Raw genomic sequence first — 24,940 nt, forward strand, 5'->3', positions numbered from 1 at the left:
TTACAGTGTAATGGATAGATGGTTCCAACCCAGCTCTACCAGAACATTACAGTATAATGGATAGATGGTTCCAACCCAGCTCTACCAGAACATTACAGTGTAATGGATAGATGGTTCCAACCCAGCTCTACCAGAACATTACAGTTGAATGGATAGATGATAGTTCCAACCCAGCTCTACCAGAACATTACAGTGGAATGGATAGATGGTTCCAACCCAGCTCTACCAGAACATTACAGTATAATGGATAGATGGTTCCAACCCAGCTCTACCGGAATATTACAGTGGAATGGATAGATGGTTCCAACCCAGCTCTACCAGAACATTACAGTGGAATGGATAGATGGTTCCAACCCAGCTCTACCAGAACATTACAGTGGAATGGATAGATGGTTCCAACCCAGCTCTACCGGAACATTACAGTGGAATGGATAGATGGTTCCAACCCAGCTCTACCAGAACATTACAGTGGAATGGATAGATGGTTCCAACCCAGCTCTACCGGAACATTACAGTGGAATGGATAGATGGTTCCAACCCAGCTCTACCAGAACATTACAGTGGAATGGATAGATGGTTCCAACCCAGCTCTACCAGAACATTACAGTGGAATGGATAGATGGTTCCAACCCAGCTCTACCAGAACATTACAGTGGAATGGATAGATGGTTCCAACCCAGCTCTACCGGAACATTACAGTGGAATGGATAGATGGTTCCAACCCAGCTCTACCAGAACATTACAGTGGAATGGATAGATGGTTCCAACCCAGCTCTACCAGAACATTACAGTGTAATGGATAGATGGTTCCAACCCAGCTCTACCAGAACATTACAGTATAATGGATAGATGGTTCCAACCCAGCTCTACCAGAACATTACAGTGTAATGGATAGATGATAGTTCCAACCCAGCTCTACCAGAACATTACAGTGTAATGGATAGATGGTTCCAACCCAGCTCTACCAGAACATTACAGTGTAATGGATAGATGATAGTTCCAACCCAGCTCTACCAGAACATTACAGTATAATGGATAGATGGTTCCAACCCAGCTCTACCAGAACATTACAGTGGAATGGATAGACGATGGTTCCAACCCAGCTCTACCAGAACATTACAGTGTAATGGATAGATGGTTCCAACCCAGCTCTACCAGAACATTACAGTATAATGGATAGATGGTTCCAACCCAGCTCTACCAGAACATTACAGTGGAATGGATAGATGATAGTTCCAACCCAGCTCTACCAGAACATTACAGTATAATGGATAGATGGTTCCAACCCAGCTCTACCAGAACATTACAGTGGAATGGATAGATGATAGTTCCAACCCAGCTCTACCAGAACATTACAGTATAATGGATAGATGGTTCCAACCCAGGTCTACCAGAACATTACAGTGGAATGGATAGATGGTTCCAACCCAGCTCTACCAGAACATTACAGTGTAATGGATAGATGGTTCCAACCCAGCTCTACCAGAACATTACAGTGGAATGGATAGATGGTTCCAACCCAGCTCTACCGGAACATTACAGTGTAATGGATAGACGATGGTTCCAACCCAGCTCTACCAGAACATTACAGTATAATGGATAGATGGTTCCAACCCAGCTCTACCAGAACATTACAGTGGAATGGATAGATGATAGTTCCAACCCAGCTCTACCAGAACATTACAGTATAATGGATAGATGGTTCCAACCCAGCTCTACCAGAACATTACAGTATAATGGATAGATGGTTCCAACCCAGCTCTACCAGAACATTACAGTGGAATGGATAGATGGTTCCAACCCAGCTCTACCAGAACATTACAGTGGAATGGATAGATGGTTCCAACCCAGCTCTACCAGAACATTACAGTGTAATGGATAGCTGGTTCCAACCCAGCTCTACCAGAACATTACAGTGGAATGGATAGATGGTTCCAACCCAGCTCTACCAGAACATTACAGTTGAATGGATAGATGGTTCCAACCCAGCTCTACCAGAACATGACAGTGGAATGGATAGATGGTTCCAACCCAGCTCTACCAGAACAATACAGTGGAATGGATAGATGGTTCCAACCCAGCTCTACCAGAACATTACAGTGGAATGGATAGATGGTTCCAACCCAGCTCTACCAGAACAATACAGTGGAATGGATAGATGGTTCCAACCCAGCTCTACCAGAACAATACAGTGGAATGGATAGATGGTTCCAACCCAGCTCTACCAGAACATTACAGTGGAATGGATAGATGGTTCCAACCCAGCTCTACCAGAACAATACAGTGGAATGGATAGATGGTTCCAACCCAGCTCTACCAGAACATTACAGTGGAATGGATAGATGGTTCCAACCCAGCTCTACCAGAACATTACAGTGGAATGGATAGATGGTTCCAACCCAGCTCTACCGGGGCCTTACAGTGGAATGGATAGATGGTTCCAACCCAGCTCTACCGGGGCCTTACAGTGGAATGGATAGATGGTTCGAAGGGCAGGTAATGATGATCTCAGAAGAATAGAGTTTATAAACAGTAGTGTGACCTAAAAGTATTAGAAAAACTTTTAACTTTGTTTGGGGGCAATGTTTTTGGGGGATTTTGGTTAAACATCTTTGCTTTTAGCTCCTCCCCTCTCTCCTTTCTCCTTCCATCCTCTCCTCCCCTCTCTCCTTTCCTCACATCTCTCCCCGTCTCTCCTCTCTCCTTCCATCCTCTCCTCCCCTCTCTCCTTTCCTCTCATCTCTCCTCGTCTCTCCTCTCTCCTTCCATCCTCTCCTCCCCTCTCTCCTTTCCTCTCATCTCTCCCCGTCTCTCCTCTCTCCTTCCATCCTCTCCTCCCCTCTCTCCTTTCCTCTCATCTCTCCCCGTCTCTCCTCTCTCCTTCCATCCTCTCCTCCCCACTATCTGCAGTTGGATCAGGAAACCACAGAGAAGTCCTCCTGTCCTATGTGGTCTCCTGTGCTGCAGAGAACTGTCATCACATTTCCCTGTATACCTCTATTCCCCAAGCCATTAAAGGCTGCTCACAGTGTGTTTAAGGAATAATAGTACCTCTTTCTGCTCCTGTCATCGGGGCGACATGGAGTGGGCAGGCAGATAGAGAGAGCAGGAGAGAGGGTGATGAGAGATTTTTTGTTGTTTTTTGTTTCTGCTCACTTTTGTTTATTGTTTATTTAACTTTTGTTTATTGTTTATTTCACTTGCTTTGGCAATGTAAACATATGTTTCCTATGCCAATAAACCCCTTTGAATTGAATTGAGCCCGACAGAGCTGTGAAGTGATGGAGGTACCAGAGAGGTACCGTGGGAATCCTGCAGTGTTCCTGCTGCTGTAAGTACCTCTCTCCTCACATATCTCCCCTCTTTCTTTATTGCTTTCTTTCTTTCTCTCTCTCTCTCTCCAGCACCCTGTCAAACGCTCAGTGTTCCAAAACTTTCAGGGGACGGCTCAGAAAAGAAACACTGCTAACTGCTCCTTTCCTCATACTTTCTCTCGACAGAGGAGAGAGGAGACATCTGTCTAGAGACACATTGAGGAAACTGGGTAAAGGAGGCGGAAGAGGTGGATAGAGGTGGCAATACTTTGGTCGTTCCACAAAATGAATGCATTTTGCGTCCCTTTAATCTTTTTGTAGAAAGTGTGCACCAATAGTGAATTTTAAAAGCCATTTATCAAATCAAATGATATTTGTCACATTGGTCAAATACAACTACTGTAGACTTTACTGTGAAATGCTTGCTTACGAGCCTTTCCCAACAAAGCAGAGGAGTAATACAAGGAATTAAATAAAATACACAAGAATGAAGCTATATACAGAGAGAACCAGTAGCAGATCAATGTGGATCTATATACAGGGATTACCATGACCAGATCAATGTGGAGCTATATACAGAGAGTACCAGTACCAGATCAATGTGGATCTATATACAGGGAGTACCAGTACCAGATCAATGTGGATCTATATACAGGGATTACCATGACCAGATCAATGTGGAGCTATATACAGAGAGTACCAGTACCAGATCAATGTGGATCTATATACAGAGAGTACCAGTACCAGATCAATGTGGAGCTATATACAGAGAGTACCAGTACCAGATCAATGTGGATCTATATACAGAGAGTACCATGACCAGATCAATGTGGAGCTATATACATGGAGTACCATGAACAGATCAATGTGGAGCTATTTACAGGGAGTACCAGTACCAGATCAATGTGGATCTATATACAGGGATTACCAGATCCAGATCATTGTGTTGCTATATACAGGGAAGAATGGTACCAGATCAATGTGGAGCTATATACAGGGATTACTATGACCAGATCAATGTGGAGCTATATACAGGGAGTACCATGAACAGATCAATGCGGAGCTATATACAGAGAGTACCATGACCAGATCAATGTGGAGCTATATACAGGGAGTACCAGTACCAGATCAATGTGGATCTATATACAGGGAGTACCAGTACCAGATCAATGTGGAGCTATATACAGGGATTACTATGACCAGATCAATGTGGAGCTATATACAGGGAGTACCAGTAGCAGATCAATGTGGATCTATATACAGGGATTACCATGACCAGATCAATGTGGAGCTATATACAGGGAGTACCAGTAGCAGATCAATGTGGATCTATATACAGGGATTACCATGACCAGATCATTGTGTTGCTATATACAGGGAAGAATGGTACCAGATCAATGTGGAGCTATATACAGGGATTACTATGACCAGATCAATGTGGAGCTATATACAGGGAGTACCATGAACAGATCAATGCGGAGCTATATACAGAGAGTACCATGACCAGATCAATGTGGAGCTATATACAGGGAGTACCAGTACCAGATCAATGTGGATCTATATACAGGGAGTACCAGTACCAGATCAATGTGGAGCTATATACAGGGATTACTATGACCAGATCAATGTGGAGCTATATACAGGGAGTACCAGTAGCAGATCAATGTGGATCTATATACAGGGATTACCATGACCAGATCAATGTGGAGCTATATACAGGGAGTACCAGTAGCAGATCAATGTGGATCTATATACAGGGATTACCATGACCAGATCAATGTGGAGCTATATACAGAGAGTACCAGTACCAGATCAATGTGGATCTATATACAGGGATTACCATGACCAGATCAATGTGGAGCTATATACAGAGAGTACCATGACCAGATCAATGTGGAGCTATATACATGGAGTACCATGACCAGATCAATGTGGAGCTATTTACAGGGAGTACCAGTACCAGATCAATGTGGATCTATATACAGGGATTACCAGTACCAGATCAATGTGGAGCTATATACAGAGAGTACCATGACCAGATCAATGTGGAGCTATATACATGGAGTACCATGACCAGATCAATGTGGAGCTATTTACAGGGAGTACCAGTACCAGATCAATGTGGATCTATATACAGGGAGTACCAGTACCAGATCAATGTGGGGCTATATACAGTGAGTTCCAGTACAATGTCAATGTGTAGCTATATACAAAGAGTACCAGTACCAGATCAATGTGGATCTATATACAGGGATTACCATGACCAGATCAATGTGGAGCTATATACAGGGATTACTATGACCAGATCAATGTGGAGCTATATACAGAGAGTACCAGTACCAGATCAATGTGGATCTATATACAGGGAGTATCAGTACCAGATCAATGTGGATCTATATACAGGGATTACCATGACCAGATCAATGTGGAGCTTTATACAGAGAGTACCAGTACCAGATCAATGAAGAGCTATATACAGGCAGTACCAGTACCAGATCAATTCTGGAGCAATATACAGGGAGTACCAGTATCAGATCAATGTGGAGCCATATGCAGGGAGTACCAGTGCTACTGTAGATCAATGTGGAGCAATATACAGGGAGGACCAGAACCAGATCAATGTGGATCTATATAAAGAGAGTACCAGTACAAGATCAATGTGGATCTATATAAAGAGACTACCAGTACAAGATCAATGTGGATCTATATAAAGAGAGTACCAGTACAAGATCAAAATAGATCTATATAAAGAGAGTACCAGTACAAGATCAATGTGGATCTATATACAGGAATTACCAGTACCAGATCAATGTGGAGCTATATACAGGGAGGACCAGAACCAGATTAATGTGGATCTATATAGAGAGAGTACCAGTACAAGATCAATGTGGAGCTATATACAGGAATTACCAGTACCAGATCATTGTGGAGCAATATACAGTGAGTTCCAGTACCAGATCAGTGTGGAGCTATATACAGGGAGTAGCAGTTTGGAGTAAGTACTGTGTGTGTGTGTGTGTGTGTGTGTGTGTGTGTGTGTGTGTGTGTGTGTGTGTGTGTGTGTGTGTGTGTGTGTGTGTGTGTGTGTGTGTGTGTGTGTGTGTGTGTGTGTGTGTGTGTGTGTGTGTGTGTGTGTGTGTGTGTGTGTGTGTGTGTGTGTGTGTGTGTGTTGTGATGGTATGCGTGTGTGCATGTTTATGTCGTGAATGTGTGTGGGTTTTGTGTTGAAATGTCAATGTAGTTTGTGTAACTGAGTATGTATATGGTTTGAACAATGCCTCCAGAAAGTAGTCATACCCCTTTACTGCATATCTTCTTTTGTTACAGTCTGAATGCAAAATGTATTAAATCTTTTTTTTTCTTATGTGTTTGAAAAGGAAATACTGAAATATTTAATTTATATAAGTATTCACACTTCTTCCATACTTTGAATATGGTGAAATCCCTGAGCGATGTCCTTCCTCTCCAGCAACTGAGTTAGGAAGGATGCCTGATTCTTTGTAGTAACTGGGTGTATTGATGCATCATCCAAGCTTAATAACTTCACCATGCTCACAGGGTATTCAGCAACTGCTTTTAAAATGTTAACACATCTACCAATTGGTGCCTTTCTTCATGAGGCAATGGAAAACCTCACTGGTCTTTGTGGTTGAATCTGTGTTTGAAATTCACTGCTCCACTGAGGGACCTTACAGATACATTTCAGGGCGGCAGGTACCCTAGTGGTTAGAGTGTTGGGACAGTAACCGAATGGTTGCTGGATTGAATCCCCGAGCTGACAAGGTAAAAACCATATGTTGTTCTCCCCCCTCCTTGTTGAGGAGTGGGAAGTAGAGGAGTGGGGCTGTACCGACATATTGTTTTGTTGAGGAGTGGGAAGTAGAGGAGTGGGGCTGTACCGACATATTGTTTTGTTGAGGAGTGGGAAGTAGAGGAGTGGGGCTGTACCGACATATTGTTTTGTTGAGGAGTGGGAAGTAGAGGAGTGGGGCTGTACCGACATATTGTTTTGTTGAGGAGTGGGAAGTAGAGGAGTGGGGCTGTACCGACATATTGTTTTGTTGAGGAGTGGGAAGTAGAGGAGTGGGGCTGTACCAACATATTGTTTTGTTGAGGAGTGGGAAGTAGAGGAGTGGGGCTGTACCGACATATTGTTTTGTTGAGGAGTGGGAAGTAGAGGAGTGGGGCTGTACCAACATATTGCTTTGTTGAGGAGTGGGAAGTAGAGGAGTGGGGCTGTACCGACATATTGCTTTGTTGAGGAGTGGGAAGTAGAGGAGTGGGGGCTGTACCGACATATTGCTTTGTTGAGGAGTGGGAAGTAGAGGAGTGGGGCTGTACCGACATATTGCTTTGTTGAGGAGTGGGAAGTAGAGGAGTGGGGCTGTACCGACATATTGCTTTGTTGAGGAGTGGGAAGTAGAGGAGTGGGGCTGTACCGACATATTGCTTTGTTGAGGAGTGGGAAGTAGAGGAGTGGGGCTGTACCGACATATTGTTTTGTTGAGGAGTGGGAAGTAGAGGAGTGGGGCTGTACCGACATATTGTTTTGTTGAGGAGTGGGAAGTAGAGGAGTGGGGCTGTACCGACATATTGCTTTGTTGAGGAGTGGGAAGTAGAGGAGTGGGGCTGTACCGACATATTGTTTTGTTGAGGAGTGGGAAGTAGAGGAGTGGGGCTGTACCGACATATTGTTTTGTTGAGGAGTGGGAAGTAGAGGAGTGGGGCTGTACCGACATATTGCTTTGTTGAGGAGTGGGAAGTAGAGGAGTGGGGCTGTACCGACATATTGCTTTGTTGAGGAGTGGGAAGTAGAGGAGTGGGGGCTGTACCGACATATTGTTTTGTTGAGGAGTGGGAAGTAGAGGAGTGGGGCTGTACCGACATATTGCTTTGTTGAGGAGTGGGAAGTAGAGGAGTGGGGCTGTACCGACATATTGTTTTGTTGAGGAGTGGGAAGTAGAGGAGTGGGGCTGTACCGACATATTGTTTTGTTGAGGAGTGGGAAGTAGAGGAGTGGGGCTGTACCGACATATTGTTTTGTTGAGGAGTGGGAAGTAGAGGAGTGGGGCTGTACCGACATATTGTTTTGTTGAGGAGTGGGAAGTAGAGGAGTGGGGCTGTACCGACATATTGTTTTGTTGAGGAGTGGGAAGTAGAGGAGTGGGGCTGTACCGACATATTGTTTTGTTGAGGAGTGGGAAGTAGAGGAGTGGGGGCTGTACCGACATATTGTTTTGTTGAGGAGTGGGAAGTAGAGGAGTGGGGCTGTACCGACATATTGTTTTGTTGAGGAGTGGGAAGTAGAGGAGTGGGGCTGTACCGACATATTGTTTTGTTGAGGAGTGGGAAGTAGAGGAGTGGGGCTGTACCGAACATATTGTGTTTTGTTGAGGAGTGGGAAGTAGAGGAGTGGGGCTGTACCGACATATTGTTTTGTTGAGGAGTGGGAAGTAGAGGAGTGGGGCTGTACCAACATATTGTCTTTGTTGAGGAGTGGGAAGTAGAGGAGTGGGGCTGTACCGACATATTGTTTTGTTGAGGAGTGGGAAGTAGAGGAGTGGGGCTGTACCGACATATTGTTTTGTTGAGGAGTGGGAAGTAGAGGAGTGGGGCTGTACCGACATATTGCTTTGTTGAGGAGTGGGAAGTAGAGGAGTGGGGCTGTACCGACATATTGTTTTGTTGAGGAGTGGGAAGTAGAGGAGTGGGGCTGTACCGACATATTGTTTTGTTGAGGAGTGGGAAGTAGAGGAGTGGGGCTGTACCGACATATTGTTTTGTTGAGGAGTGGGAAGTAGAGGAGTGGGGGCTGTACCAACATATTGCTTTGTTGAGGAGTGGGAAGTAGAGGAGTGGGGCTGTACCGACATATTGTTTTGTTGAGGAGTGGGAAGTAGAGGAGTGGGGCTGTACCAACATATTGTTTTGTTGAGGAGTGGGAAGTAGAGGAGTGGGGCTGTACCGACATATTGTTTTGTTGAGGAGTGGGAAGTAGAGGAGTGGGGCTGTACCGACATATTGTTTTGTTGAGGAGTGGGAAGTAGAGGAGTGGGGCTGTACCAACATATTGCTTTGTTGAGGAGTGGGAAGTAGAGGAGTGGGGCTGTACCGACATATTGTTTTGTTGAGGAGTGGGAAGTAGAGGAGTGGGGCTGTACTGACATATTGCTTTGTTGAGGAGTGGGAAGTAGAGGAGTGGGGCTGTACCGACATATTGTTTTGTTGAGGAGTGGGAAGTAGAGGAGTGGGGCTGTACCGACATATTGTTTTGTTGAGGAGTGGGAAGTAGAGGAGTGGGGCTGTACCGACATATTGTTTTGTTGAGGAGTGGGAAGTAGAGGAGTGGGGGCTGTACCGACATATTGTTTTGTTGAGGAGTGGGAAGTAGAGGAGTGGGGCTGTACCGACATATTGTTTTGTTGAGGAGTGGGAAGTAGAGGAGTGGGGGCTGTACCGACATATTGTTTTGTTGAGGAGTGGGAAGTAGAGGAGTGGGGGCTGTACCGACATATTGTTTTGTTGAGGAGTGGGAAGTAGAGGAGTGGGGCTGTACCAACATATTGTTTTGTTGAGGAGTGGGAAGTAGAGGAGTGGGGCTGTACCGACATATTGTTTTGTTGAGGAGTGGGAAGTAGAGGAGTGGGGCTGTACCAACATATTGTTTTGTTGAGGAGTGGGAAGTAGAGGAGTGGGGCTGTACCGACATATTGTTTTGTTGAGGAGTGGGAAGTAGAGGAGTGGGGGCTGTACCGACATATTGTTTTGTTGAGGAGTGGGAAGTAGAGGAGTGGGGGCTGTACCGACATATTGCTTTGTTGAGGAGTGGGAAGTAGAGGAGTGGGGCTGTACCGACATATTGTTTTGTTGAGGAGTGGGAAGTAGAGGAGTGGGGCTGTACCAACATATTGTTTTGTTGAGGAGTGGGAAGTAGAGGAGTGGGGCTGTACCGACATATTGTTTTGTTGAGGAGTGGGAAGTAGAGGAGTGGGGCTGTACCGACATATTGTTTTGTTGAGGAGTGGGAAGTAGAGGAGTGGGGCTGTACCGACATATTGCTTTGTTGAGGAGTGGGAAGTAGAGGAGTGGGGCTGTACCGACATATTGCTTTGTTGAGGAGTGGGAAGTAGAGGAGTGGGGCTGTACCAACATATTGTTTTGTTGAGGAGTGGGAAGTAGAGGAGTGGGGCTGTACCGACATATTGCTTGCTTGTTGTTCTAAGGTTGATGGTGATTCACCGGCGACTGCATCCATACCCATCAGGGATCAGGAAGGATCAGAGTCTGACATGACAGATTGCCCTGGTGGCATAGGGAGCGTGGGGCTATGTGCTCTCTCTTGACCTTCTATTGGAAAAGCCTCCAGCAACGCCACACGCCCTGCTGTCCTAGGGACTGGACCACAGATCACACATCCCAGCATAGAATACAGAACACCAAATGAGATGATAACATCACATTAATGATAGACTTTTATTTGACTTTGTTTTATCTTCAAATCAAATAATATCACTGATGATACCACCCTTATGTACACTGACTGTACAAAACAATATGATCACCTGCTGATGATACCACCCTTATGTACACTGACTGTACAAAACAATATGATCACCTGCTGATGTGGCCAACACTATATACACTGAGTGTACCAAGAATTATAAACACAATGACATAGACTGACCAGATTAATCCAGGTGAAAGCTAATGACATTGATGTCACTTGTTAAATCCATTTAATAAGTGTAGATGAAGGGGAGGATACCGGATAAAGAAAGATTTTTCAGCCTTGAGACAATTAAGACATGGATTGTATATGTGTACCATTCAGAGGGTGAATGGGCAAGACAAAATATTTAAGTGCCTGTGAACGGGGTATGGTAGTAGGTGCCAGGCACACCGGTTTGAGTAAATCAAGAACTGCAACGCTGCTGGGTTTTTCCTTCTCAACGGTTTCCTGTGTGAATCAAGAATGGTCCACCACACAAAGGACACCCAGCCAACTTGACACAACTGTGGGAAGTATTGGAGTCAACATGGGCCAGCATTACTGTGGAACGCTTTCGACACCTTGTAGAGTCCATGCCCCAACAAATTCAAGCTGTTCTGAGGGCAAAAGGGGTGATGCAACTCAATACAAGGAAGGTGTTCCTAAAGTTTGGTATACTCAGTGTATATTTCGCAGATACAAAAACCCATCTAGTCATAAAGAGATCCATCCGTGTCCAGTGGCATGTGAATGTTCCTTGAGATTGAGGTTCAATTTCCTTTTTTTTTTTCTGAGATCTGTGGTCAGCAGCAGGATATTGATACCCAGGCCTGTCCTCAGTTGTGGTCAGCAGCAGGGTATTGATACCCAGGCCTGTCCTCAGCTGTGGTCAGCAGCAGGGTATTGATACCCAGGCCTGTCCTCAGCTGTGGTCAGCAGCAGGATATTGATACCCAGGCCTGTCCTCAGCTGTGGTCAGCAGCAGGATATTGATACCCAGGCCTGTCCTCAGCTGTGGTCAGCAGCAGGGTATTGATACCCAGGCCTGTCCTCAGCTGTGGTCAGCAGCAGGGTATTGATACCCAGGCCTGTCCTCAGCTGTGGTCAGCAGCAGGGTATTGATACCCAGGCCTGTCCTCAGCTGTGGTCAGCAGCAGGGTATTGACATGCCTGAGGAAAACCTGAGGAAATATAACCCAGAAGTGATTTTAAATTTTTTATCTGTGTTTCCTGGCCCGTCTTTCTTCCATTTAAAGGGGTATCAACCAGATTCCTTTTCCAATGGCTTCCTCAGACTGTGACCAGGCTTTAGACATAGTTTCAGGCTTTTATTTTGAAAAATGAGCAAGATTTTTCAAAACTAGTCAGGTGTCCTCTGATTAGTTCCTGCGCGCGAGAGGGGTACCTCTCCATTTTCTTCCTCTCTTTTATTGAATAGGTTACGGTCCGGTTGAAAAATTATCGATTATGCTTGTTAAAAACAACCTGAGGATTGATTATAAAAAAACATCTGACATGTTTCTACGAACATTACGGATACTTTTTGGAATTTTCGTCGAACAGAACGAGGCTTTGGTTTTCTGAACATAACGCGCAACCCAAATGGCGTTTTTTTGTTATAAAAGTAATATTTATCGAACAAAAAAACATTTGTTGTGTAACCGGGAGTCTCGTGACTGCAAACATCTGAAGATTATCAAAGGTAAGCGATTCATTTTATTGCTTTTCTGACTTTCGTGACCGTGCTAATTTGGGGCTAGCTGTTGTAGCATTGATTGATACACTCACAAAAGCTTGGATTGCTTTCGCTGCAAACCATTATTTCAAAATCTGACACGATAGGTGGATTAACAACAAGCTAAGCTGTGTTTTGGTACATTTCACTTGTGATTGCATGATTATAAATATTTTTTGTAATATTTTGCGCCCTGCAATTCAACGGTTGTTTAGGAAAATGATCCCGCTAAATGGATCCATAGCGCAGAGAAGTTAAGGGATGGAGATGTAAGAATATTCCACATTGCACTTTGCAGTATTGAAAAGCATGAATTGGAGTCTTCTATGTCAGAAGCCCAAACAAGGAGGACTGTTCTCCCAGGCAGAGGGGACAGATTTCTTGTCTTTCTTCTTGGCTTTTTTAATATGCAAATTAAATTGTATATTGATTAGACATTTGTCTTCCAAGCTGTTGAGTGTCTGTGGGCGCTCGGAGAGGCCTGCTTGGGGCACACGTGGAGACCAGAGTGGCAGGAGTTGGAGAGAGAGGTCCCATGTCCCACAGGTCATTGATTGGATCTGTGTCTGTCGAAGAGCACAGGGATGAAATCAGTGCAGATGCACACACAGATGCACACATGCCAGATGCCACATTCAGACACATGGAAACACATACACACATACACACACCAAGCCTGCACCTGTTGAACATCAGGAGACAAGGCTAGGAGTATTGAGCAGTAAACAAATGCAGTAAGAGACCTTGTGAGGAATAACATGAGGACAAAGTACATACACATTGCTTTATTAGTTATATTGGGAGGATGAATGCATCAACAATGCAGGTATACATTATACAGATGTATGCATAAACAATACATGTATACATTATACAGATGTATGCATAAACAACACATGTATACATTATACAGACGTATGCATCAACAATACATGTATAGATTATACTGTCACGCCCTGACCATAGAGATCCTCTATGTTGGTTAGGTCAGGGTGTGACTAGGGTGGGTTATCTAGGTTGTTTTATGATTATGTTGGCCTGGTATGGTTCCCAATCAGAAGCAGCTGTTTATCAGTGTCTCTGATTGGGCATCATATATAGGCAGCCATTTCCCCACAGTTTTTTTATGGGATCTTATTTTAAGTCAGTGCATGTGGCACCTCAGTACTGCACGGTCGTTGTTGGTTTCTTTTTCTTCTTTTTTTTAAGTTTCACCATATAAAAGATGTGGAACTCAGAGCACGCTGCGCCTTGGTCCGTTTATTCTACAAACGATCATGCCATATACAGATGTATGTATGAACAATATATGTGTAGACTATACAGAGGTATGCATCAACAATATATGTGTAGACTGTACAGAGGTATGCATCAACAATACATGTATAGATTATACAGCTGTATGCATCAACAATACATGTATAGATTATACAGAGGTATGCATCAATAATACATGTATACATTATACAGCTGTACGCATCAACAATACATGTATAGATTATACAGAGGTATTCATCAACAATACATGTATACATTATACAGAGGTATGCATCAACAATACATGTATACATTATACAGCTGTATGCATCAACAAAACATGTATAGATTATACAGATGTATGCATCAACAATACATGTATACATTATACAGAGGTATGCATCAACAATACATGTATAGATTATACAGCTGTATGCATCAACAATACATGTATAGATTATACAGAGGAATGCATCAACAATACATGTATAGATTATACAGCTGTATGCATCAACAATACATGTATAGATTATACAGCTGTATGCATCAACAATACATGTATAGATTATACAGAGGTATTCATCAACAAAACATGTATAGATTATACAGAGGTATGCATCAACAATACATGTATAGATTATACAGAGGTATGCATCAACAATATATGTGTAGACTATACAGATGTATGTATGAACAATATATGTGTAGACTATACAGAGGTATGCATCAACAATATATGTGTAGACTGTACAGAGGTATGCATCAACAATACATGTATAGATTATACAGCTGTATGCATCAACAATACATGTATAGATTATACAGAGGTATGCATCAATAATACATGTATACATTATACAGCTGTACGCATCAACAATACATGTATAGATTATACAGAGGTATTCATCAACAATACATGTATACATTATACAGAGGTATGCATCAACAATACATGTATACATTATACAGCTGTATGCATCAACAAAACATGTATAGATTATACAGATGTATGCATCAACAATACATGTATACATTATACAGAGGTATGCATCAACAATACATGTATAGATTATACAGCTGTATGCATCAACAATACATGTATAGATTATACAGAGGAATGCATCAACAATACATGTATAGATTATACAGCTGTATGCATCAACAATACATGTATAGATTATACAGCTGTATGCATCAACAATACATGTATAGATTATACAGAGGTATTCATCAACAAAACATGTATAGATTATACAGAGGTATGCATCAACAATACATGTATAGATTATACAGCTGTATGCATCAACAATACATGTATAGATTATACAGCTGTATGCAACAACAATACATGTATAGATTATACAGCTGTATGCATCAACAATACATGTATAGATTATACAGCTGTATGCAACAACAATACATGTATAGATTATACAGCTGTATGCATCAACAATACATGTATAGATTATACAGAGGTATTCATCAACAATACATGTATACATTATACAGCTGTATGCATCAACAATACATGTATAGATTATACAGAGGTATTCATCAACAAAACATGTATAGATTATACAGAGGTATGCATCAACAATACATGTATAGATTATACAGAGGTATGCATCAACAATACATGTATAGATTATACAGAGGTATGCATCAACAATACATGTATAGATTATACAGAGGTATGCATCAACAATACATGTATAGATTATACAGAGGTATGCATCAACAATACATGTATACATTATACAGATGTATGCATCAACAATACATGTATAGATTATACAGCTGTATGCATCAACAATACATGTATAGATTATACAGAGGTATGCATCAACAATACATGTATAGATTATACAGCTGTATGCATCAACAATACAGGTACATATTATTCAGATGTATGGATCAATAATACAGGTATACAGTTGAAGTCGGAAGTTTACATACACTTAGGTTGGAGTCATTAAAACAAATTTTTCAACCACTCCACAAGTTTCTTGTGAATAAACTATAGTTTTGGCATGTCTGTTAAGACATCTACTTATTTAACTTATAATTCACTGTATCACAATTCCATTGGGTCAGAAGTTTACAACACTAAATTGACTGTGCCGTTAAACATCTTAGAAAATCCCAGAAAATGATGGCATGGCTTTAGAAGCTTCTGATAGGTTAATTGACATCATTTGAGTCAATTGGAGGTGTACACATGGATGTATTTCACAGCCTACCTTCAAACTCAGTGCCTATTTGCCTGAAATCATGGGAAAATCTAAAGAAATCAGCCAAGACCTCAGAAAGAAAAGCCCTCCACAAGTCTGGTTCATCCTTGGGATTAATTTCCTAATGCCTGAAGGTACCACATTCATCTGTACAAACAATAGTACGCAAGTATAAACACCATGGGACCACGCAGCCGCCATACCGCTCAGGAAGGAGACGCGCTCTGTCTCCTAGAGATGAACGCACTTTGGTGCGATTAGTGAAAATCAATTCCAGTTTAACAGCAAATGACCTTGTGAAGATGCTGGAGGAAACAAGTACAAAAGTATTTATATCCACAGTAAAACGAGTCCTATATCAACATAACCTGAAAGGCCATCCAGCAAGGAAGAAGCCACTGCTCCAAAACCGCCATAATAAAGCCAGACTACGGTTTGGAACTGCACATGGGGACAAATATCGTACTTTCTGGAGAAATGTCCTCTGGTCTGATGAAACAAAAATAGAACTGTTTGCCCAAAATGACCATCATTATGTTTGGAGGAAAAAGGGGGAGGCTTGCAAGCCGTTGAACACCATCCCAACCATGAAGCACGGGGGTGGCAGCATCATGTTGTGGGGGTGCTTTGCTGCAGGAGCGACTGGTGCACTTCACAAAATAGATGGCATCACGTGGAAGGACAATTATGTGGATATATTGAAGCAACATCTCATGACATCAGTCAGGAAGTTAAAGCTTGGTCGCAAATGGGTCTTCCAAATGGACAATGACACAAAGCATTCTTCCAAAGTTGTGTCAAAACGGCTTAAGGAAAACAAAGTCAAGGTATTGGAGTGGCCATCACAAAGCCCTGACCTCAAGCCTATAGAAAATTTGTGGGCAGAACTGAAAAAGCGTGTGCGAGCAAGGAGGCCTACAAACCTGACTCAGTTACACCAGCTCTGTCAGGAGGAATGGGCCAAAATTCACCCAACTTATTGTGGGAAGCTTGTGGATGGCTACCCGAAACGTTTGACCCAAGTTAAACAATTTGAAGGCAATGCTACCAAATACTAATTGATACTATGTAAACCTCTGACCCACTGGGAATGTGATGAAAGAAATAAAAGCTGAAATAAATCATTCTCTCTACTATTATTCTGACATTTCACATTCTGAAAATAATGTGGTGATCCTAACTGACCTAAGACAGGGATTTTTACTAGGATTAAATATCAGGGATTGTGAAAAACTGAGTTTAAATGTATTTGGCTAAGGTGTATGTAAACTTCCAACTTCAACTGTTCATTATACAGATGTAGGATTTTAATTTGATCAGGAAATGTAAAACTGGTGCATTTGAGGTTTAAGTTGATAATTTCCACTTTGAATTTTCATACTTGATTTTCCCTGACATAATTTTTTCCCCCTAAAATATTCACTAATTATAGTCCATGTAATGTATCCCGCACATTCCTGTACCCCTCACATTGACTCGGGACCGGTACCCCCTGTATATAGTCTCGTTATTTTATTGTTGCTCTTTTATTTTTACATTTTTTTTGTAAATATTTTCTTAATTAACCAACAATGCAGTTAAGAAAAATAAGAATTATGGGCTTGTAAGTAAGCCTTTTACCTTAAGGTCTACACCTGGTGTATTCGTCGCATGTGACATTAACATTTGATTTGATTTGATGTGTTTCACATTTCCTGTTGCTGCAGTATTAAAACACCCATTCACACACATACACACAGACACACACACACAAAACGGGAACAGCTGACCTCTAATGTCATAATGTAGTTATTTTGTTAGTTTTCCATATTAGAGAAATCATATTTTTACCAAAAGCCATTTTAGCTGTTGCGCTAGCTGTTCGATCCGAACAGATTCACACATCTATGCAGACGTTGACTCCCTCAGAGAAACGTGTCTCTAGGCAACCCCTCTGAACTTGCCGGGGCAGGCCTGCTCCCTCCGTGACTAAAACCAGTGTGAGAAACGTGCTAACAAACGTTTCTGCTATGAAACTAAATGAATACTGCACTCTGACCCACAAAATGTATTCGCTAGATTCATGATAGTGCTGTTAGACAAAGCAAGGAAAGTGGACTTCAAAACGTGATGTCGTTTTACTGGAATATGCAGCTGTTGTTGGTAAGTAGTTAATCTGCTAGCAGAAAATTCAGCCCCAGTGTAGTCTGCTCTCCTCTTCTCCACCCTTCGTCTCTTTCAAAGGCATTCTTCCCTACCTCTACATGCCCCTGCCACTCCAGAGAACATTCAATTCGTTCTTGCTCCTTCCACATGGATCCTCATGCATGGGAAAGGAAGAAAAGGTGCCAGGTTTCCACAGAGACACGTCTCTCTCCTCCCAGTCTGAGACACTGACACAACACACAGAGACACGTCTCTCTCCTCCCAGTCTGAGACACTGACACAACACACAGAGACACGTCTCTCTCCTCCCAGTCTGAGACACTGACACAACACACAGAGACACGTCTCGCTCCTCCCAGTCTGAGACACAGACACAACACACAGAGACACGTCTCTCTCCTCCCAGTCTGAGACACTGACACAACACACAGAGACACGTCTCTCTCCTCCCAGTCTGAGACACTGACACAACACACAGAGACACGTCTCTCTCCTCCCAGTCTGAGACACTGACACAACACACAGAGACACGTCTCTCTCCTCCCAGTCTGAGACACTGACACAACACACAGAGACACGTCTCTCTCCTCCCAGTCTGAGACACTGACACAACACACAGAGACACGTCTCTCTCCTCCCAGTCTGAGACACTGACACAACACACAGAGACACGTCTCTCTCCTCCCAGTCTGAGACACTGACACAACACACAGAGACACGTCTCTCTCCTCCCAGTCTGAGACACTGACACAACACACAGAGACACGTCTCTCTCCTCCCAGTCTGAGACACTGACACAACACACAGAGACACGTCTCTCTCCTCCCAGTCTGAGACACTGACACAACACACAGAGACACGTCTCTCTCCTCCCAGTCTGAGACACTGACACAACACACAGAGACACGTCTCGCTCCTCCCAGTCTGAGACACTGACACAACACACAGAGACACGTCTCTCTCCTCCCAGTCTGAGACACTGACACAACACACAGAGACACGTCTCTCTCCTCCCAGTCTGAGACACTGACACAACACACAGAGACACGTCTCTCTCCTCCCAGTCTGAGACACTGACACAACACACAGAGACACGTCTCTCTCCTCCCAGTCTGAGACACTGACACAACACACAGAGACACGTCTCTCTCCTCCCAGTCTGAGACACTGACACAACACACAGAGACACGTCTCTCTCCTCCCAGTCTGAGACACTGACACAACACACAGAGACACGTCTCTCTCCTCCCAGTCTGAGACACTGACACAACACACAGAGACACGTCTCTCTCCTCCCAGTCTGAGACACTGACACAACACACAGAGACACGTCTCTCTCCTCCCAGTCTGAGACACTGACACAACACACAGAGACACGTCTCTCTCCTCCCAGTCTGAGACACTGACACAACACACAGAGACACGTCTCTCTCCTCCCAGTCTGAGACACTGACACAACACACAGAGACACGTCTCTCTCCTCCCAGTCTGAGACACTGACACAACACACAGAGACAATTCTCTCTCCTCCCAGTCTGAGACACTGACACAACACACAGAGACACGTCTCTCTCCTCCCAGTCTGAGACACTGACACAACACACAGAGACACGTCTCTCTCCTCCCAGTCTGAGACACTGACACAACACACAGAGACACGTCTCTCTCCTCCCAGTCTGAGACACTGACACAACACACAGAGACACGTCTCTCTCCTCCCAGTCTGAGACACTGACACAACACACAGAGACAATTCTCTCTCCTCCCAGTCTGAGACACTGACACAACACACAGAGACACGTCTCTCTCCTCCCAGTCTGAGACACTGACACAACACACAGAGACACGTCTCTCTCCTCCCAGTCTGAGACACTGACACAACACACACAGAGACACGTCTCTCTCCTCCCAGTCTGAGACACTGACACAACACACAGAGACACGTCTCTCTCCTCCCAGTCTGAGACACTGACACAACACACAGAGACACGTCTCTCTCCTCCCAGTCTGAGACACTGACACAACACACAGAGACACGTCTCGCTCCTCCCAGTCTGAGACACTGACACAACACACAGAGACACGTCTCTCTCCTCCCAGTCTGAGACACTGACACAACACACAGAGACACGTCTCTCTCCTCCCAGTCTGAGACACTGACACAACACACAGAGACACGTCTCTCTCCTCCCAGTCTGAGACACTGACACAACACACAGAGACACGTCTCTCTCCTCCCAGTCTGAGACACTGACACAACACACAGAGACACGTCTCTCTCCTCCCAGTCTGAGACACTGACACAACACACAGAGACACGTCTCTCTCCTCCCAGTCTGAGACACTGACACAACACACACAGAGACACGTCTCTCTCCTCCCAGTCTGAGACACTGACACAACACACAGAGACACGTCTCTCTCCTCCCAGTCTGAGACACTGACACAACACACAGAGACACGTCTCTCTCCTCCCAGTCTGAGACACTGACACAACACACAGAGACACGTCTCTCTCCTCCCAGTCTGAGACACTGACACAACACACAGAGACACGTCTCTCTCCTCCCAGTCTGAGACACTGACACAACACACAGACGTTGACACTACAACGCTACATCTCTCACCCTTGGCTTCCCTTACACTATGACTTCTGTCACCCAGGTGTGAGGAGCTGCAGCCTTGGTGTTTTATCCAGGTGTGAGGATTAGCAGCCTTGGTGTTTTATCCAGGTGTGAGAAGCTGCAGCCTTGGTGTTTTATCCAGGTGTGAGGAGCTGCAGCCTTGGTGTTTTATCCAGGTGTGAGGAACTGCAGCCTTGGTGTTTTATCCAGGTGTGAGCAGCAGCAGCCTTGGTGTTTTATTCAGGTGTGAGCAGCAGCAGCCTTGGTGTTTTATCCAGGTGTGAGGAGCTGCAGCCTTGGTGTTTTATCCAGGTGTGAGAAGCTGCAGCCTTGGTGTTTTATCCAGGTGTGAGGAACTGCAGCCTTGGTGTTTTATCCAGGTGTGAGAAGCTGCAGCCTTGGTGTTTTATCCAGGTGTGAGCAGCAGCAGCCTTGGTGTTTTATCCAGGTATGAGGAGCTGCAGCCTTGGTGTTTTATCCAGGTGTGAGGAGCAGCAGCCTTGGTGTTTTATCCAGGTGTGAACAGCAGCAGCCTTGGTGTTTCATCCAGGTGTGAGGAGCTGCAGCCTTGGTGTTTTATCCAGGTGTGAGAAGCTGCAGCCTTGGTGTTTTATCCAGGTGTGAGCAGCAGCAGCCTTGGTGTTTTATCCAGGTGTGAGGAGCTGCAGCCTTGGTGTTTTATCCAGGTGTGAGAAGCTACAGCCTTGGTGTTTTATACAGTTGTGAACAGCAGCAGCCTTGGTGTTTTATCCAGGTGTGAGAAGCTGCAGCCTTGGTGTTTTATCCAGGTGTGAGCAGCAGCAGCCTTGGTGTTTTATCCAGGTGTGAGCAGCAGCAGCCTTGGTGTTTTATCCAGGTGTGAGGAGCAGCAGCCTTGGTGTTTTATCCAGGTGTGAGGAGCTGCAGCCTTGGTGTTTTATCCAGGTGTGAGCAGCAGCAGCCTTGGTGTTTTATCCAGGTGTGAGCAGCAGCAGCCTTGGTTGTTTATCCAGGTGTGAGAAGCTACAGCCTTGGTGTTTTATACAGTTGTGAACAGCAGCAGCCTTGGTGTTTTATCCAGGTGTGAGAAGCTGCAGCCTTGGTGTTTTATCCAGGTGTGAGCAGCAGCAGCCTTGGTGTTTTATCCAGGTGTGAGCAGCAGCAGCCTTGGTGTTTTATCCAGGTGTGAGGAGCAGCAGCCTTGGTGTTTTATCCAGGTGTGAGGAGCTGCAGCCTTGGTGTTTTATCCAGGTGTGAGCAGCAGCCGCCTTGGTGTTTTATCCAGGTGTGAGCAGCAGCAGCCTTGGTGCTTTATCCAGGTGTGAGGAGCTGCAGCCTTGGTGTTTTATCCAGGTGTGAGCAGCAGCAGCCTTGGTGTTTTATCCAGGTGTGAGGAGCTGCAGCCTTGGTGTTTTATCCAGGTGTGAGCAGCAGCAGCCTTGGTGTTTTTATGCAACACTCTTCACTATCTATCAGTTTATTTATTTACCCTAGGCTTCTCTTGGGTTGCATCCCAAATGGTACCCTATTCCCTATTATTAATATTATTGTATATAGTGGATTACTTTCGACCAGAGAGAAGTGCACTATATAGGGACTAATAGGTTGCCATTTGGGACGCACCCTCCTTTTCGTCTCTCTGAAATCTCCTCTCATGTTCTGGTTGCACAGCGTTCAGGGATCTCTCTCTATCTATTATATTATTGATGTATGTCTAGGCTACAGCAGTAATCCTGACTGACACTAAAAGTCTGTCTACATTTAGAGTCATGAAACTTTTATCACTAAATGTACAGTCCTGCTCTCTCATCTTCTCTGTCTTTCTATCTTTCTTTCTCTCTCTCAACACCTTTAGTCAGGATTCTGCTAGACCCATTCCTTCACACCACACACACACACACACACACACACACACACACACACACACACACACACACACACACACACACACACACACACACACACACACACACACACACACACACACACACACACACACACACACACACACACACACACACACACACACACACACACACACACACACACACACACACACACACACACACACACACACACACATAGAGACAGACACAGTTTATCACTGCCCTCTTGGCTGATGGGAGTATTTACTGTGCCACCTCTAGACTCTGCGATCTCCCTGGCCAGATGGACGTGTCTTCAGATACAGTAGCTGGGAGGGAGAGAGGGAGGGAGGGAGGGAGGAAGTGAGGGAGGGAGGTGGGGAGGGAGGGAGGTGGGGTAGCAGCCTTGAACACACATCAGCTGCTGTCCACACTCACTAACAAGGAATATCACCCTAGAACTGTGTTGTCCTCTCTCCTTCTCGAAATCCTGTGGGCCACACGTGTCAAGGAGATGACTGTCTCGCTGTCTCCAGGCAGGTTTTTACTAAGGTGAGACCTGTCGGTCTGGGCCCTGGATTACACTGTCACACTTGGACTCTACTCAGCAAACTAGATGCAGTTTATCATAGTGCCATCCGTTTTGTTACTAAAACACCTTATACCACCCACCACTGCGACCTGTATGCTCTAGTCGGCTGGCCCTCGCTACATATTCGTCGCCAGTCCCACTGGCTCCAGGTCATCTATAAGTCTATGCTAGGTAAAGCTCCGCCTTATCTCAGTTCACTGGTCACGATAACAACATCCACCCGTAGCACGCACTCCAGCAGGTATATCTCACTGATCATCCCCAAAGCCACCACCTCATTTGGCCGCCTTTCCTTCCAGTTCTCTGCTGCCTGTGACTGGAACGAATTGCAAAAATCGCTGAAGTTGGAGACTTTTATTTCCCTCACCAACTTTAAACATCTGCTATCTGAGCAGCTAACCGATCGCTGCAGCTGTACATAATCCATCTGTAAACAGCCCACCCAATCTACCTACCTCATCCCCTTACTGTTTTTATTTATTTACTTGTCTGCTCTTTTGCACACCAGTATCTCTACTTGCACATGATCATCTGATGATTTATCACTCCAGTGTTAATCTGCTAAATTGTAATTAATCGCTCCTATGGCCTATTTATTGCCTACCTCCTCATGCCTTTTGCACACAATGTATATAGACAATTCTTTTTTCCTACTGTTATTGACTTGTTTATTGTTTACTCCATGTGTAACTCTGTGTTGTTGTCTGTTCACACTGCTATGCTTTATCTTGGCCAGGTCGCAGTTGTAAATGAGAACTCTCAACTAGCCTACCTGGTTAAATAAAGGTGAAATAAAAAATAAAAAATAAATAATAATAATTGTGAGCCAAAATAACAACCCTGGTTTCATTGTGAAGTCTGATTATGCAGTTCAGTCTTATTGTCACGTTCTGACCATAGTTCTTGTGTGTTTTGCTTGTTTTAGTGTTGGTCAGGAAGTGAGCTGGGTGGGCATTCTATGTTGTGTGCCTAGTTTGTCTGTTTCTATGTTTGGCCTAATATGGTTCTCAATCAGAGGCAGATGTTTTGTGTTGTCTCTGATTGGGAATCATATATAGGTGGCTTGTTTTGTGTTGGGATTTTGTGGGTGGTTGTTTCCTGTCTCTGTGTTTTCTCTGCACCAGATAGGGCTGTATCGGTAAGCCACGTTTGTTATTTTGTTATTTTGTAAGTGTTCACAGTTTTGTCTTGTCTATTAAAATCATGTTGAACACGAGCTACGCTGCGTCTTGGTCTGCTGCGTCTTCAGACGAAGAGGAGGAAGGCTGCCGTTACAGAACCACCCACCAATCTCGGACCAAGCAGCGTAGCAACGGGCAGCAGCAGCAGCAGCAGCGGCCCATTACACAGGACTCCTGGACACGGGAGGAAATTCTGGAGGGAAAAGGACACTGGGCTCACATTGGAGAATATCGCCGCTCTCGTGAAGAGATGGAGGCAGCTAAAGCCCAGGAGCGGTGGTATGAGGAGGCAGCACGGAAGCGTGGCTGGAAGCCCGAGAAGAAACCCCAAAAATGTCTTGTGGGGGGGCTAAAGAGGAGTGTGGCGAAGTCGGGTAGGAAACCTGCGCCCACTTCCTGTGCTTACCGTGGAGAGCGGGAGTACGGGCAGACACCGTGTTATGCGGAAAAGCGCACGGTGTCTCCTGTACGTGTGCTTAGCACGGTGCGGTACATTCCAGCTCCATGTATCGGCCGTGCAAGAGTCGG

This window comes from Salvelinus alpinus, chromosome 3, assembly GCF_045679555.1.
Source record: "Salvelinus alpinus chromosome 3, SLU_Salpinus.1, whole genome shotgun sequence".
Lineage (NCBI taxonomy): Eukaryota > Metazoa > Chordata > Actinopteri > Salmoniformes > Salmonidae > Salvelinus > Salvelinus alpinus.